The 15,752-nt window shown below is 34.7% G+C and overlaps 1 pseudogene; it reads right to left on the bottom strand.

The window, feature by feature from the left end:
- The window catches only part of LOC147494753 (S-adenosylmethionine synthase 3-like), a 57,605-nt pseudogene extending 43,903 nt beyond the window's left edge, over positions 1 to 13,702 (bottom strand).
- Between the last annotated feature and the right edge of the window lie 2,050 nt (positions 13,703 to 15,752).

The following is a 15,752-nucleotide window of genomic DNA, read 5'->3' as shown; positions in this document are numbered from 1 at the left end:
TCATACTGATAAGTCAAGTAGTGAACACATTCAGCCTTTATCCCACCTAGTAGGACCATCATGTTAAACCCTTTTGAGCCTTACAATAAGCCATTTTCTTTCATAAAACCTTTACCCGTCACCCAACTCCAGACAAGGAGTATAGCCAAAATCTTTATCAGCCATACCCATATGTTTATGAGAATACGAGGGACAAAAAGAGGAAGAAAGAGCACAAAAGGAAGATTACAAGGAAATACCAGAGAGATACAATAAAGACCATCATTCTGTTCTAAGTGAAAGAAGCTAGTGGAAAACAAGCATATCCAGTACTAATCAAGGATATACCATTGGAAAAAAAAAAAAAAAAAAAAAAAAAAAAAGTTGAACAGAATGGATGGAAAAGCTAAGACAAAGGAAGAATTTTCTCTGCAATATATAATTTAAAGAAATCTTCCAAAGAAAGAAGCAAAACCCTTAGTGTTTTTTTTAAAACAACCTTAGAATCCTTTTTACCTTTTCTTCATAAACCAATACCCAAGCCAAGTTACAACCCATGACTTATCACTACAGTATGGTACGAAGTCTAGAATAGGTGAGAGGATGCTAAAGTGAAAGACACGACACTTCATATGTGATTGACATTCTTTCCATGAGACTACTTTTATTCAGAAGTCTATTTTTCAAGGTAGTATGTGGGATGTTCGTATGCATTATTCTTTTCCCCACATACATGAGGTAAAATAGTAGACCATCTTCTGAGAGATTCTTTGTTGAGAGTATGACTAGTGAGGATTGAAAGTCGAGATTTATTTGTCTAAAGGTAAACTAGGGATTCCGTTTCTTGGATAGGAGAGTATAGGAAATTGACTAAGTACACACATAAGCCTTGATTGAGAATTTTGTCAATTGTTACTATCTCTCATCATAATCTATGAGTCTTTGCAGCAATGTGGTTAGCAATGGAGATTGTCTATTGGAGTAAGCACTAAGTGGGTAAGGAATTTCTCTCTCTGAAAAATACTATCATTCTTGAACATGCTATTGATTGATTTTGTGGGTATATCACCTGAAAACCCTCACGAGACTATAACTCGTCCTTTTTTGGGGAATATAAAGGTTTAAAGCCTTGTTGCATATGGTAAATGCAATCGCTGATGCCCGCTAAAAAATGAGTTAAGATTTTATTTTTGTTATTAGGATGTGATTTTGATCACTTATCTATTTTTTATCTTATTTTGCTAAGAGACTAGCAAAAGGCTAGTTGGGAGTTGTGATAAGTGCTCAAAAAGTGCTATTTAACCCTCGGTTATGCCTCTTGTTTAGCCATCTTAGTGGACTAATAGTGTTTATAAGTTGTGTTTTAAGATTCTACTGTGAAAAAGAAAGTTTTGTAGAATATTAGAGAAAATGGGGTAAAACGAAGCAATTCGGAGCATTAAGGGTCACATGAGAGGCCCGTGGACAATCATGGAGAAGGCCAAGGAATTGGAGCTGTTAAAGATGCGACTTGGACCTATTTTAAAGTCTATTTGGAAGCCCAAGGCCAAAGGATTCGTTGTTTGGACCAAAGCCCGCAAAAGAGGATAGAAGGATAGAGCAGAAGAGAGAAAATCGGCTTATGCGTCTGGGACGCATGTATCGAGCGTCCAGACGCATTGATTGCGTCTGGGATGCATAAATCGAGCGTCCAGACGCATTGATTAAGTCTAGGATGCATGAATAATGCGTCCAGACGCATGAATCGACACTGTAGCCAATTCCTTCTCCGAAGTCGGACTCTGGAAGAAGTCTATTTGTATTAGGAAACAAATGACGGTTTGGAATGCTTCTAGAGCTCATTGTAACCCCTATAAATAGAGGACCTAAGTGTCTCATGTAATTAGCCAATTTACTTATATTCTTGTCTCCGAGAACTTGAGAGAGAGATTAATAATAAAAGATGGGGTTTTAACTAGTCGAAGTCTTAATAAATTAGTCTTTCTAGTCTTATGTTCTTCAACTCTTCTTCTTCTTGTTGTTCCTTCTTTATGGAAGGCTAATCTTCTCCTTCAAGGGAGAATATGAAGCCAGTGCTTAAGGTTTAATGATTCTTCTGGTTCATGGTGTTCTTCAATCAGGTTAGTTCTTTATGTTTTTAGTTATTAGTTCCATTGCCCACACCAGGGGATGGAAGTATAGAATAGGGTTTATGTTTTGCAATATTAATATCATGCTAGTGTTCTTTACTTTTCTTCTAGTAGTATAGTTCTTTAGAGTTAGGGAAGTATTCTTTGTGTTGCCTTAGAAAGGGTAGCTCAGGGGGTGGCTGGCTAGGGGAAGTATTCTTTGTGTTTGCCTTAAGTGGTGATTAATTGAATGGTCGCCCTATTAGGAAGTACTCCTTGATGTTGCTCTTGGTAATACATTGAATGGCTGCCCGAGCTTACATAAAAGGAAAGAAGATATTAATAGCATAAACATAGGAACAACCTTAAGTAGAGTTAATTGTTAACGATGTTTCGTCCAAGAGGGCATCGGCACTCGCTCGATTGCCAAATTATAGTCTACTTGTAAGAACAACCATGAAGCAGAATGTCATAGATCAAAAGTATTGATGGATTCTAATCTCTTGAATTCCCTCTGTTATAAATTCTCAACAGTTTAGTTAGTTTAGCTTAGTTTAGCATTAGAATCTACAATCTCTACAATATTAGTTTTTAATCCCTCAAACCCCCTTTCTAGTCCTGTCCTTCACATAACATACACTTAAAAGTGGAACGATACCCTACTCATCCTTTACTTAGTGAGGGATAATTAGGTTTTGATACGCTTCCCTTTTGTTCAACAATCATCATCTATCTACATCATCCATACACCATCTAAACACACAAAAAGAGGGAGTGTCAAGTACCCATTACCCAGAACTATCAACATCAAGACATGAACGCTCAACAAGCTTTAATTCCAATACAACCATCTACAGACAAAGTAGTAGTGACCTTGTTGGAGAAACAAAATCAAATTATGCAACAAAACTCCAACTTGATGAAAGATCAGTATGATCAAAACTCTAATATAATGAAACAAACGATGCAAATGATGCAGTCTTTGTGCCAAAAGGTTATTGACATGTCTTCTAACCAAAATAATAACCAAACCGGCATGTTTCCAGGTCAAGCAGTGCCTAATCCTAAGTCAACAAACACCGCCTTCGAAATAAAAAGTATTCAGTGTAATGGTAATATAAACCAAGGGAACCTACAGACAGTCACTACCCTTCGTTCAGAGCGAGTAGTTGATAACCAAGTGACTATGCCTAAAGATTACCAGCAAACTAAAAATGATACCATACCAAATACTATAATAGAAACTGAAGACCCTACAACTGTAGAAGTACCAGTTAAACCATAACCAAAAGGGTAAACATTACAAGACCCAATAATAGAAAGTGAAGACCCTACACCTGTAGAGGTTCCAATATGGATACCTAGATGGAAAACGGATAGAGATAAAGCAAAGACTAATAATACTTTTATCCCTTATGTTAAAAATAGCGATAAAGCACCATATCCCCAAAGACTAGTTGTGTTTAAAAAGGACGAGAATTTTGATGAGATTAGGGAAGTGTTTAAAAATTTGACTATAAACCTACCTTTTCTAGAAGCTATAAAAAGTCTACCTAGACACGCTAAGTTTCTAAAAAGAGTTGTGCACCAAGAAGAGGAAAACTAACATACCCCACTAAGCATTCTTAATCAACAATATCCTCTTTATCCGAACATAACGGAATTGTTAAGTACAAGGACCATAGTCGCCCCATCAGTACAATGCACCTTAGGTGATACCTTCATAACAAACTGCTTTTTATTCGACCTAGGGGCGAGTGTTAACTTACTTCCTTTTTATTTATATAAACAACTAGGTCTAACAAAACTTCAACCAACCAAAATGACTTTGCAGTTAGCCGATCGTTCTATTAAGTATCCCAAGGGTGTAGTTGAAAATATTCTCGTTAAAGTTCAGGATTTTACTATCCAACCGACTTTGTTATTCTTGACACAGAAGTTGCTCATGATTCCATTCCCATCATCTTAGGGCGTCCTTTCTTGGCAACCGCCAATGCCCAAATCAATTGTCGGGATGGCTCAATGACTCTTTCTTTTGGAAATCTTTCTATAGAAGTTAACATGTTTAGACAAAAATAGGGACAACTAGGTTTGCCTGTAGAAGGGGAAGTGAAGTCCATTGAGAGTTTTGTACCTCACATTAGTGCGGCTGACACTTTAGTTCCCACACTAGTAGATACCCCTCTTATGGAAGAAGACAAGGATCACAATTTCTACTCCTTAGACGTAGATAACATCAAGGAGGATTTCCTTCGACTCTTTTGCAACCCTTCTTTTTGCCGCCATTGAAGTTCTCTCCTATTGACATCCATTCATCTCTTTGACGCCATGACGAAAGAAGAATTTTAAGCCCTTTATCCCATTGATTCTTCTTACCCACCTATTGAGGAATGTCTTGCATATCTCAAGGCCTCGATGATATAGAACTAAGAACACTAGTTGAACACCATTCACCCACCTCACATCCTCATGTCACTCATTCACCTTCCATCACGAATGTTCATCGCCCTCTACCTTTTCAAAGAACCATTGAGTTTGTACTTGACCTTGGTGTTTCTCCTATGCTTCATAACTATCTAAAACCAACTGGTGAAGAAGTAACACCCAAGGACAAGCCACTTGACACTTTTTTTTTTTTTTTTCATTTTTTTCCTTCTAAAAATTATCCACATCCTACATTATCTTCCACAACCATCAATTTTCTCACGCTCATTTACTTGGCATCCCCCTTCAGTAGGAGGACAAAGAAGAAACCAGATGCTTTCGATTAGGTTTTAGATCTATAAGGCTTTGCTCTCATTCCACTAAGCTACGCCATAGGAAATCTTGGTGTTTAATTTCGTTTTGATGGTGCATTTCGGTTAACTATTTACGGAAAGATCCACAATTGTTTAGATTATTGATATATGGAAAACTGCATGTTAATACATATATATCACTTTAAGTCTAGGGAATCTGACTTTAAAAGACCCAAATTTTCGTACAATACCAACTTTCTGGAGTATAGGCCAAAAAAAAATTTTCAAACTTAAAAAGAGTTTTCCAATTTTGTTTGGGGGTGGCGATTTTGGTATTCATTTCAAATCTTGTTGCCACCCTAAAGCGTGTCATGTTTACTCCGGTATAGTTTGTGTTAGTTAGCACGCACCGGTTTAATTGTGCTTCATATTATCATATCATCTTTACAATATTTACATTACATGTGCATTGCCAAATTTTGCCACGTTTCTATGGTAAATTCTTTCCTTATCTCTTTACACTTTGAGGACAAAGCGTTCGATTGTTTGGGGTGGGATAGAAACATTTGCAAAAATTAGACACTTTTAGGATGTAAATTACGACTTTTATTTATAAAATGTTAAAAATTATAAAAAAAATTAGTTAGTTACATAATTTAATTGTGCTATTGAATTGTTTCATGAACCCCTTCTCCCAAATTGTTTGGGGGTGGTATAGAAACACGATGTAAATGTTAAGCACATATTACATATTAGGTTGTATATTACGTATTATTTGTCTTAAAAATAATAAAAATAAAAATAAAAATAAAAAGTTTATGATATACACTTAGGAATATTGGTATTGTTTCTTTCTCTATGCTCTTAATAATCTAGAAGTCTCATGTAGCTTTTTGCATTAGAATAATTTTTAGAAACTTAGGTTAATATGTAGGTAATAATCTTTGCATCTATCTATAAATATATTACATGAGTATCTATGATTGTTTGGCAGTAAGTTTCTGAAATCTAGGCTAGAGTACTTATTCTACAAATCCTGTGAGAATATAGCCTAAAGCCTTATATGAGTGAAACATTTGAGAAATGACACAAGGGAGAAGTAAAATCCGGATAGAGAAATCACACGTCCACTTGCTTGATCACTATGCCATATCCTAAGCGAGAATTTAGGCCCTCTTTGGATCGATATAGCCAGAAATTCAAACCTATGAATTATTTTCCGCTAGTAAGCCCCTCGAGCCTTTCTTTAGCCTTCCATAAACCATAATTCCTTTACCCCTGTTACAAAAAAAAAAAATAAAAAAAAAATAATAAAAATAAAAATCAACCTACCCATTTTAGAATAAGTCTGAGAATAGGATGAGTGAAGAAAAGAGAAGAGAAAAACCTGTGTAAATAGAAATTAGTTAGTTTCTTTAGAAAAGAAAAAGAAAAGAACTTTCCATCCAAATAAAAGAAAAGAAAAAGAAAAATAGAAATAAAATAAAAACTCCAAAAATAGAATAAAAGGAGTCGAAAAGCCGAAAAGAAAAAGGCTAAGGATGGAAACAAAGTGTAGAAGCAGAAGAACAAGGTTTTCTCTAGTTACGTAATATGAAGACCCTATTATCTCAGACTTGTCTTTTTGAATATCCGTTTCCTTCATTCTTAAACCATCTCCTAATCCCCACAACACCTAATAAAGACCTCTAGCTCAATTAGGAATAGGTTAGTGTGATAGTAAGTGACAGATGTGTTTGATCAACTTCGGCTTCCTTGTGTGTCATTGAGATTGTAAGGTAAAGTATGCCCACTGCACACTGGAGTAGCAAAACTTGAGTGGAAAAATTAGAGTGATTTTTGTCTTGACTTTTATGTGAGAACCGACTTAAGGACGCTATTATAAAGTTTTAGAAACGGACCTGTTACTGCATTTCATAGCATTACTCATTGTATATATGTTTACTTGTAGATGATTGATTATTATGCATATATTAGCTTAGGTTTCGACTTGATTACTCTATATGCATTGCTAGTGAGAGGTATAGTTAATTTAGAGCATGAATAAGGAAACAATAGTTTTATTTCTTAGTCGTTGTAGTATAGATGAAGTTTGTGAGTATCTTCACTGGAAAACTCTCACGAGGCTATAACTCGTCCACTAGGGAATTCCTAGTGGTTTAAGGCCTTGTTGTATATGGTCAATGCAATCGCACTCAGCGAAACGAGAATAGATAGAATTCCATTTTTGGTCACTTATTCTAATTTCTCATCTTTGCTTGAGGACAAGCAAAATGCTGTTTGGGGGTGGTTTGATAAGAGCCCAAAACTGTAGTTTTAACCCCTTAACCATCATACTTTTTAGACCAATTATGTGAGTAATAATTAAGAGTTAATCGACATTCGTGTTTTTATGCATTTCAGGCTTCAAAGTCTATTATGTGCAGAAATGTGCCACTTTAGCGAGATAAAGGAGCAAAGGTCGGTTGCTAAGGAGTTCTGTGAATAAAGGCCAAGATTCAAGGAGACAAAGCCTTTGTAAAGCTCGGTCAAAAGCTGAAAAGTCAACACGGGCAGAAACAGCACACAAAGTCTGTAGAACTTCCGAATGCCGTATCTTTGGATTCAGACCTCGGAGTTGGGAGTATCTTATGTCAAAACGACCGGCTCGGAAAGAAATTTCCAATGGTCCAAGCCTTGACCCAATCAGAGGAGCAAAAGTGGACGAAACATTTGTCGAAGCCAACCGCAGCTGAAGAGCCAAATTGGGTTTTGGGCCCGATTTTCCGGCCCAAAACATGGCTCCAAGCCCATGCACGATTTTTGGATCTAAAAGTATAAAAACAAAAGCTTACCTCTTTGTTAGAGGTAGTTAGGTTAGAAAGCTAATGTTAATGGAGTTTAGGGTTAGAAAAAGATAGATCTAGATCTAGTTTTTTACATTCATTCAATTAGTTAGTTTAGAATCATATTTATTTTTTAGAATAAAGTATTAGTTCTTCATTTCAATTTAGATTATTGCTTAAATTCTTATTTATATTTAGTTGTTTTAAATTCATAATTAGTTATTCACAATCTTAGTTCTAAATTAGTTTTAATATTCAGTTTAATTTAATTATGTCTTATTGTTATTATTGTTCTTGTATTGGGAATGGTAGTATAGAAATTTCACATCTAATCATTACTCTCACCATTGTTTCTTTTGGGTTTGATTAGTTGAATTCAATTTAAGTCTAGAGAGTTAAGAGTGGAACGAATCCTTACTCATTTTATTGCATGATTATATTTTGAGAGTAAGAAGAATTGATTTAAACGTAAGAACGGTAGGATTAAGTATTAGTGTTGTTAACATTAATATTTAGGATTCTATTATTTTTACGGGTTATCAGCGCGCTCAAATAAAGAGTAAACAAGGGCACGTACGCGCTCAAAGTACTGTTTCGAAAAAAAATTCAGTCGACTTCCAGGAGCAAAAATCCCGTGTTTTCTGAAAAAAAATAAACACAGTGTGAACACAAACAATCGGGTGGGTGGGTGAAGTTGGATATTGGTAGACATGAAAAACTAAGGGAATTTAATTCTAAAACAACTAAGATAGCAGCGACGCCATTTGATAAAAGTAAAAATTGTCCCTTAATTATCTATAAAAGAACACAAACAACTAAGGATCAATTTTCTTATCATTATTATTCCTACTCTCCATTCATTATGCAATATAGAAAGTCAGGATTCGTTCCACTCTTAATCGTTAAGAACTTAGAATTCCACTAGAAATCACGGTGAGAACAATGAGAGTAGTGTTGTGATTTATTTAAACTAAAACTAATTATAAATTAATTAACCTAACAATGTAATAAACTAATTATAAATTAAACTAATTTAAACTAAGCAATTAAAAGGTGAATTTAATGGATAGGAAGAACAAAAAGGAAGGATTAATCCATCTATGTGAAGCTATGACTATTCTAACTAGTTTCTCATGTTTTAATCTTAACTTTTATTAATCTACACAAGGTAAAACAACAAAAGTCACAATTTTTATTGATCCCTAACCAATCATAGCAATCTCCGTACTAAGATATGATTAGCATAAGAGAAATTCTCCTCCACAAATCTCTTTGTGGAGTTTCCTTTCTCTAGTTCAACTTCTATAATCTCTATCTCTAGACAACTATAGAACTTGAACTTGAAGCACATAAGACAATAAGAAAACTAATGAAGAACAATCATAACCCTCACATAGACTTCATAAAACTCCTCTAATTGAGTTTTTAACCTAGTTCCATTAGGTTCATTAACAATAAACAATAACAAGAAGACATAATTAAATTAATCTAAACTTATATTAATAAAACTAATGGTGTAATGGAGTTAGAGGCAAGAACATTAAACCCTAATTACTCTAAACTAATTAGTGAGGAAGCAGATATTATTCTTACTAATGGGAGAGAAAGAGAGAGAAAACCCTAATTTTTAACTAAACTAAATAGGGGAGTAGTCTATATTGGGTTTCAGATTTTTACTCTCTTATATCATGATACAAAATCGTGCATGGGTTTTTAAGCTAGGTTATGGACCCATAAATCAAGTCCATAACCCAATTGGTTGAATCCAAGACTTCTAATTCTAGTTGTGTTACTGTAGCGCATGTTTTTACCAATTTATACTGCTCTGATTAAGTCAAGGCCTAGACCATTGGAAAGGGCTTTCTGAGCCGGTCATTTTGATATATAATGGGCTCAACTCTGAGGCTGAGTCCAAAGATATGACCTTTTGAAGTTCTGTTGACTTTTCTCTAGCTCTCTAATTATCCGGTTTGACTTTCACTTAACAGTTTTGACTTTGACTTTTTAAGGGCTTTTTCTCCATGAGACTTGGGCTTCATCATGGAACTTTCCTAGCAATCACTTTAGCTCCTTTTAGCGCCTAATTAGTAATGAATTGACATTTATTCAACTCTGAAACTTGAAATACTCAAAAACACGTAATTAGTATAAACCTATATTATTAATAACATAATTGGCTAAATAAAAAAAATACTATTAAAGGGTTTAAACTACAGTTTTGAGCTCTTATCACCTATGTTCAAATGAGCTTGTCTTTATTCCCCGCTAATGAGATGTATAGACTTCTGAGAATAGATAAGGAAACAAGACCTTTTATACTAGATAGAAAAAGTTTGTAAGTACCTTCTCTGGAAAATTCTCACGAGGTTTAAGCTCATCCACTAGGGAATTCCTAGTGGTTTAAGGCCTTGTTGCATATGGTCAATGCAATCGCACTCCGCGAAATGAGATTAGTATAATAAATCACACATTTGTGATCTTAGTTTTTATCTCTTTCATTTTAACTTGAGGACAAACAAAATGTTATTTGGGGGTTGATGATCAAACCGCAAATTTTCATTTTATTACCCTTACAATGCTTCAATTATGTCATTCTTATGTTTTATAAACAAACAACTCATAGCTTTTACTGCCATTTGCAGGTTACAAGCCTTTTCAAACCACTTATTGTAAAAGATGCATTTTAGCGCCAAAAGAAGCTCTATTGATGCTTGTTATGAAGACTCTAGCTTATAGAAGAAAATACTAAAAAGTCAAAGTCAACGGTCAGCGGTCAAGGTCCCATACCCAGAAGACTGAAGCGTATGGTCTTAACTCAAAAGTAGCCTGGTATAACCAAGCTTTCTCATGAAAAAAACCAAAAGCAAAAGCAAAAGCAAATTAAAAGTATAAAGTATAAAGAAAAAAGTAACTTATGAGGTGTCTTGCATCTAGAGAAAGCATAAAGCAAACTCATGAGGTGGCTTAAATCCAATGGTGAAGGGCAAATCTGTAACTTGGAAAAGGTGTAATATATAAACCAAAATGTGAGAAGAGAGAGAGCAGCTAGACTTAATATATGGTCATATAGGAGTAGTGTTGTTTTTCATTTCAAGTCCTTTGCTTTCAATTTTTTATTTGCCTTATTTTCTCTTTTGTTCTTTATCAAGTTTTCAATTCAAGTTGTTATTCAAGTTCTTCAATACAAGTTTTCATTCAAGTCTTCTATGTTTTGTAATCTCTACTCCATATTTTTCATTCAAAACCAAGTTTCATTTCATTAGTTTCATTCAATCATCATTTCAATACAAGTCATTTTCTTTTTACAAACAAACCAAGTTATGAACTTTAAAGAATCACTACATTTCCCCTATCATTAAACTCCCATTCATCCATCTTCAACACTCTATGGTTAACCTCACAACCCACTAACACTCAATAGAACATTACTTACCTTCTCATGATGACATTGCTAAAGAGCAATCAGTTAAGATTTCAAATGAAGTTCGAAAAGGAAGTAGGAGAAACCTTTTCCACTCCTATTTATCAAGATGCTGAAGACGGGACATGCAAGAGTGCCAAAGAGAAAGAAGAGCAAACACATGCTGATGTGTTTGTACCGAAGGCACTTTTTCCTATGTTTTTTTGGTGCTAATGTTAATCTCTTGCAATATCATGTGTATCAAGCATTGGGCCTGGAAAACCTAAAGGCTACAAAAGTCAAACTGAAGTTAGCTGACTATTCTACCAAGATTCCCAGAGGCATAATTGAGAATGTTCTTGTTAAAGTAGCAGATTTCTACTATCAAGTGGATTTCATTGTGTTAGACACCCAGGAGGCCTTTGATAAAATACCAATTATTCTAGGCCGACCTTTCCTCGCTACCACGAAAGCTTTAATAAATTGTCACAATGGTGAAATGAAAATAAACTTTGGTAAGATGTTTATGGATATAAATATCTTTCACCTATTGAATAAGGATAATGATAATGCCAAAGGTGAAGAGGTGTACTTCCTTGATAGCATGATACAAGAATTATTCCCATTCAAAGATCAAATTGAGAGTGCTCAATCTACAGAAATCTGTGATGAACCAAAGAATCCCACCACGGAGGTGTTGCTAGCCATGTTCTTGGAATCTCTACAGAAAATTCAGAATTTAAGTGAGCAGAATGGAAAATTGGCAGAGTGAGTATCATATCTTGAGAAGATGAACTCTACACTTTAGGATAAACAACAGTCCGATTCCCAGAAAAATCAGTTGCTAGAGAATCAGCTTAAAGAAGTTTTGGAAAAACAACAGATTCTAGAAACTAAAATGTGTCTCCTAAAGCAGAAAGTGGACCAAGTTGAAAATATGCACTACACTATTGAAGCTTCTGCTACACCATCATTGCCTAAACGAGAGCCGTGTGTGAACCAGTCTACCGCCCAACTTGAACGCAGTCAGCCGGATATCCATTGTTATTATTATGGTGGTAAAGGGCACATCAGATAATATTGTCATGTTAGAAAGAAAGATTTGTGTGTGTCCATCTTCTACATGGAGGAAGCACAAGGCTCACCACACAGTCATCAGACTTGAAAAAGTTCAAGGTAGAGAAGCAACTCCATCAGGAATCGTTTCAGCATATCAAGGAGTATTTTTCATGATCCACAAGGTGAGACCTCTTCGTCCGCCAAACATTCATCAGATTTGGGTAAGAAAATCTAATCTCCTCACTCCAAATTGATAATGCATGGTATGATATAGTCATAGGGATCTTACTTAAAAAGTCCTAAAAAATAATAATAAATAATGTTGATTATGAGGATTAATTTTGGTTTGGACTAATTATACATAATTTTCTCTATTTTTGTGAGCTTAAGTTAATTTGACAGAGAAAGATCTATGTACTGATATTCTTCGACATCAATGATAATATTTTCCCGGCCTTTTTCTCATTCATTTTATGTACTTAACTTTTATACATTGAGGACAATGCATACGTTAAGTTGGGGGGAGGGTGTACTTGAGAAATGAATTTCGAAAATTGGTTTTCAAAAAAATCTTTTTGTTTTCTTTTATATCATTAGCATGAGAAAATTAAATTTTAATGATGAGTTTGGGATATATATATTCTATATCACTTAGTGTTGAGTTTAATGAATAGTTGGTGTTGTTGATTTCATTGCCGGTTAGACTATTTATTATGCTCAAACATAGTTCTTGTTGATAGAATCAGTATTATCAGGCTCGGCCTGGCTCTGCGGTTTGACCCGGTAAACTGGTGACCCAGTCACCAAATCGGGTTGGGTCACATAGTAGATCGTTTAAGCAAATAACCCAGTAGAAACCCAGTTAATTTGTCCGGTTTTTGTGTAAACCATTCAAACCCGGACGGTTTAGACTGAACTACCGGGTAATTAATAGTGTTTGAAGTAATAAAATTCAATTTTTTTTTACGAAGACTCGAACCTTGAGCGCCTAGAAATCTGGTCAGTAGCTCAACCAGTACACCAGAACAAGCTGCCTTGTTAATTTGTGTACATTATTATTATAGATATAAACAATATTTAATAGGGAAATACCGCTTTAATTCTAAAACTTTACACGCATGGAATCGAACCTTGGGCGTTTGGAACTGAATTGACTCGATATATATATATATATTTACGGTTTGGCTAGGTAGACAGCGAAAAACGAAACAACCATCGAACAGCCCAAACAGAACCGTTAGATCATCCAAATCCATCCAGACATTAAATTTTGAAATCTAATCGAAATTTCAAAATAGAAACAAACCGAAATAGAAACAATTGAGTTACGAAGGGTTTCCGCACCTATTCCTCTTCCCAAATTTTCTCCAAAATCAAACAACCAAAATCAAAATCAAAATTGCTTCCAACAATTCAATTGAAAAATTCATATAAATCGTCCAAAATTTGGGAAAGCTGGAAAAAATAGTTGTTTCTCACCAAAAACAAACCAAATTCAAACACCCATTCAAATTTCTCACCAATTTCAAACCCCCATTTCTTACCAACTTGCCCTGATTGAGCTTTTTGATTAACTTTCTTAATGGTTGCCATTATTTAAGGTATGCTTTCTTCATTATTTAAAAGTATATTGTTTAATTTATGCTAGGTTGAAATTTGAAGAACCAAAACCAAATTTTCTTCATTATATTCAAAATTATATTGTTTTATTAGCTGTTTGTATGGTAATTTTTTTTTGGTAACTAGGTTGTGTTTATTGGATGTTAATTTTTAGATTTTAATTTTCCAGCAGCCGATTTACTATTAGCCAGGGGTATAATTTTTCTTTCACATCATATCAACATTGTTTTTATTTTGTTTTAATGTTATTGTTTTAGGGTTCCATAGTTATTACCTATCAGCTTAAATTATTTAAACTTGTGGTAATCAATTAGCAGTAGCGAATCCCAGTTGAAGAATCAGTTCCTAGTAACACTGCATCTATGCCAGTAGCAGTTGATCTAATGCCTGAAGTGGATACCCTAACTAATGCATCATCAACAAGTTCTGTCAGAGTAACATCATCAACAAGTTCTGTCAGAGGAGCATCATTAGCCCAACCTGCAACTCAAACAAGGTCAATGGCTAGATAGACCAGAAATACCACAACACTACAAAGAAAATAACTCCAAAGAAGATGGGTGGTGGATCTGCAACTTCGACAAGGTCAATGGATGGTGGACCTACAACTCAGAAAAGGTCAATGGCTGGTGGACCTACAACTCAGACAAGAGAAAAGGCACCTAGTGGTAAAGGGAATGCCAAAAGATGGCGTATCTAGTTGAGTACTTGTATGTAGTTGTGTTCAGTACTCAAGTAGATCAAGCAATTGAAGCAAGCAACTCGTTTGTTTTTTGTGTATGGATTTTTGTGTTATTTTTTTGTCTTTAGAGAATATGGATTATGGATTTAGTTTATGTAGAGAATATGGATTATGTAAAGTTTTTGGATTCAGTTTGGATTCATTTTAATAGTTTTTGGATTCAATTTTTGGATTTAGTTTATGGATACAGTTTGGAATCAGTTTAATAGTTTTTGCGTTGAGTTGAGTTTTGGTTTTGGTTCTGTCAGAGTCAAGTTCTGTCTGATCAAGTTTGTGGTGAAACAAGTTCTGTCAGAGTCAAGTTTTGGTTTGAGTTTTTGGTTCTGTCAGAGTTGAGTTTTGGTTTGCATTTTTGGTTCTGTCAGAGTCGAGTTTTGGTTTTGGATGTATGCACCAAAAAACTCTGTGAATGTACACACCAAAAATCTCTCTGCAAGTTAAAACTCTGTTGAGCTCCATTATCACTTGGTTATCACCATTCTTACTGGAAGTTTTGGTCTGCCAAAGTAAGGATGATACATACTATGTAGCATACCATTTTCTGGATGATACATACTATATAGTATCATGTTGAGCCCTATTATTACCTAGTTCTCACCATTCTTACTAGAAGTTTTGGTCTACCAAAGTAAAGATTATACATACTATGTAGCATACCATATTCTAGATGATACATACTATATAACATCCTGTTGAGCCCCATTATCACTTAGTTCTCACCATTCTTACTAGAAGTTTTGGTCTGCCTAAGTAAGGATGATACATACTATGTAACATACCATTTTTTGGATGATACATACTATATAGCATCCTGTTATCACTTGGTTATCACCATTCTTACTGGAAGTTTTGGTCTGCCAAAGTAAGGATGATACATCCTATGTAGCATACCATTGTCTGGATGATACATACGATATATCATCATGTTGTGCCCCATTATCACTTGGTTCTCACCATTCTTACTAGAAGTTTTGGTCTGCCAAAGTAAGGATGATACATACTATGTATCAAACCGTTATCTGGATGAGAGTTCACCGTGTTTTTTATTTTTGTTATTTGAATTTTAGTTTTGGTTTTTGACCAGGCAATATTAGTTACCACTGATAACAAATTGATGAATGGCTATGCTATGAAAGCATTGAAACCTGTCAAAACTAAAACAATCTGTCAGAACTAAAACAATATGTCAGAACTAAAATTTGTCAAACCACCAAATTTTCTACACATTCACAAAAAATAATGAGGCTTCCAGACAATAACAACATAGCCATATAAGTTTAA

Source organism: Coptis chinensis, chromosome 6 (assembly GCF_015680905.1).
Source record: "Coptis chinensis isolate HL-2020 chromosome 6, ASM1568090v1, whole genome shotgun sequence".
Lineage (NCBI taxonomy): Eukaryota > Viridiplantae > Streptophyta > Magnoliopsida > Ranunculales > Ranunculaceae > Coptis > Coptis chinensis.
Note: the sequence above shows the minus strand (reverse complement) of the source record. Positions and strands in the feature narration are given on the sequence as shown.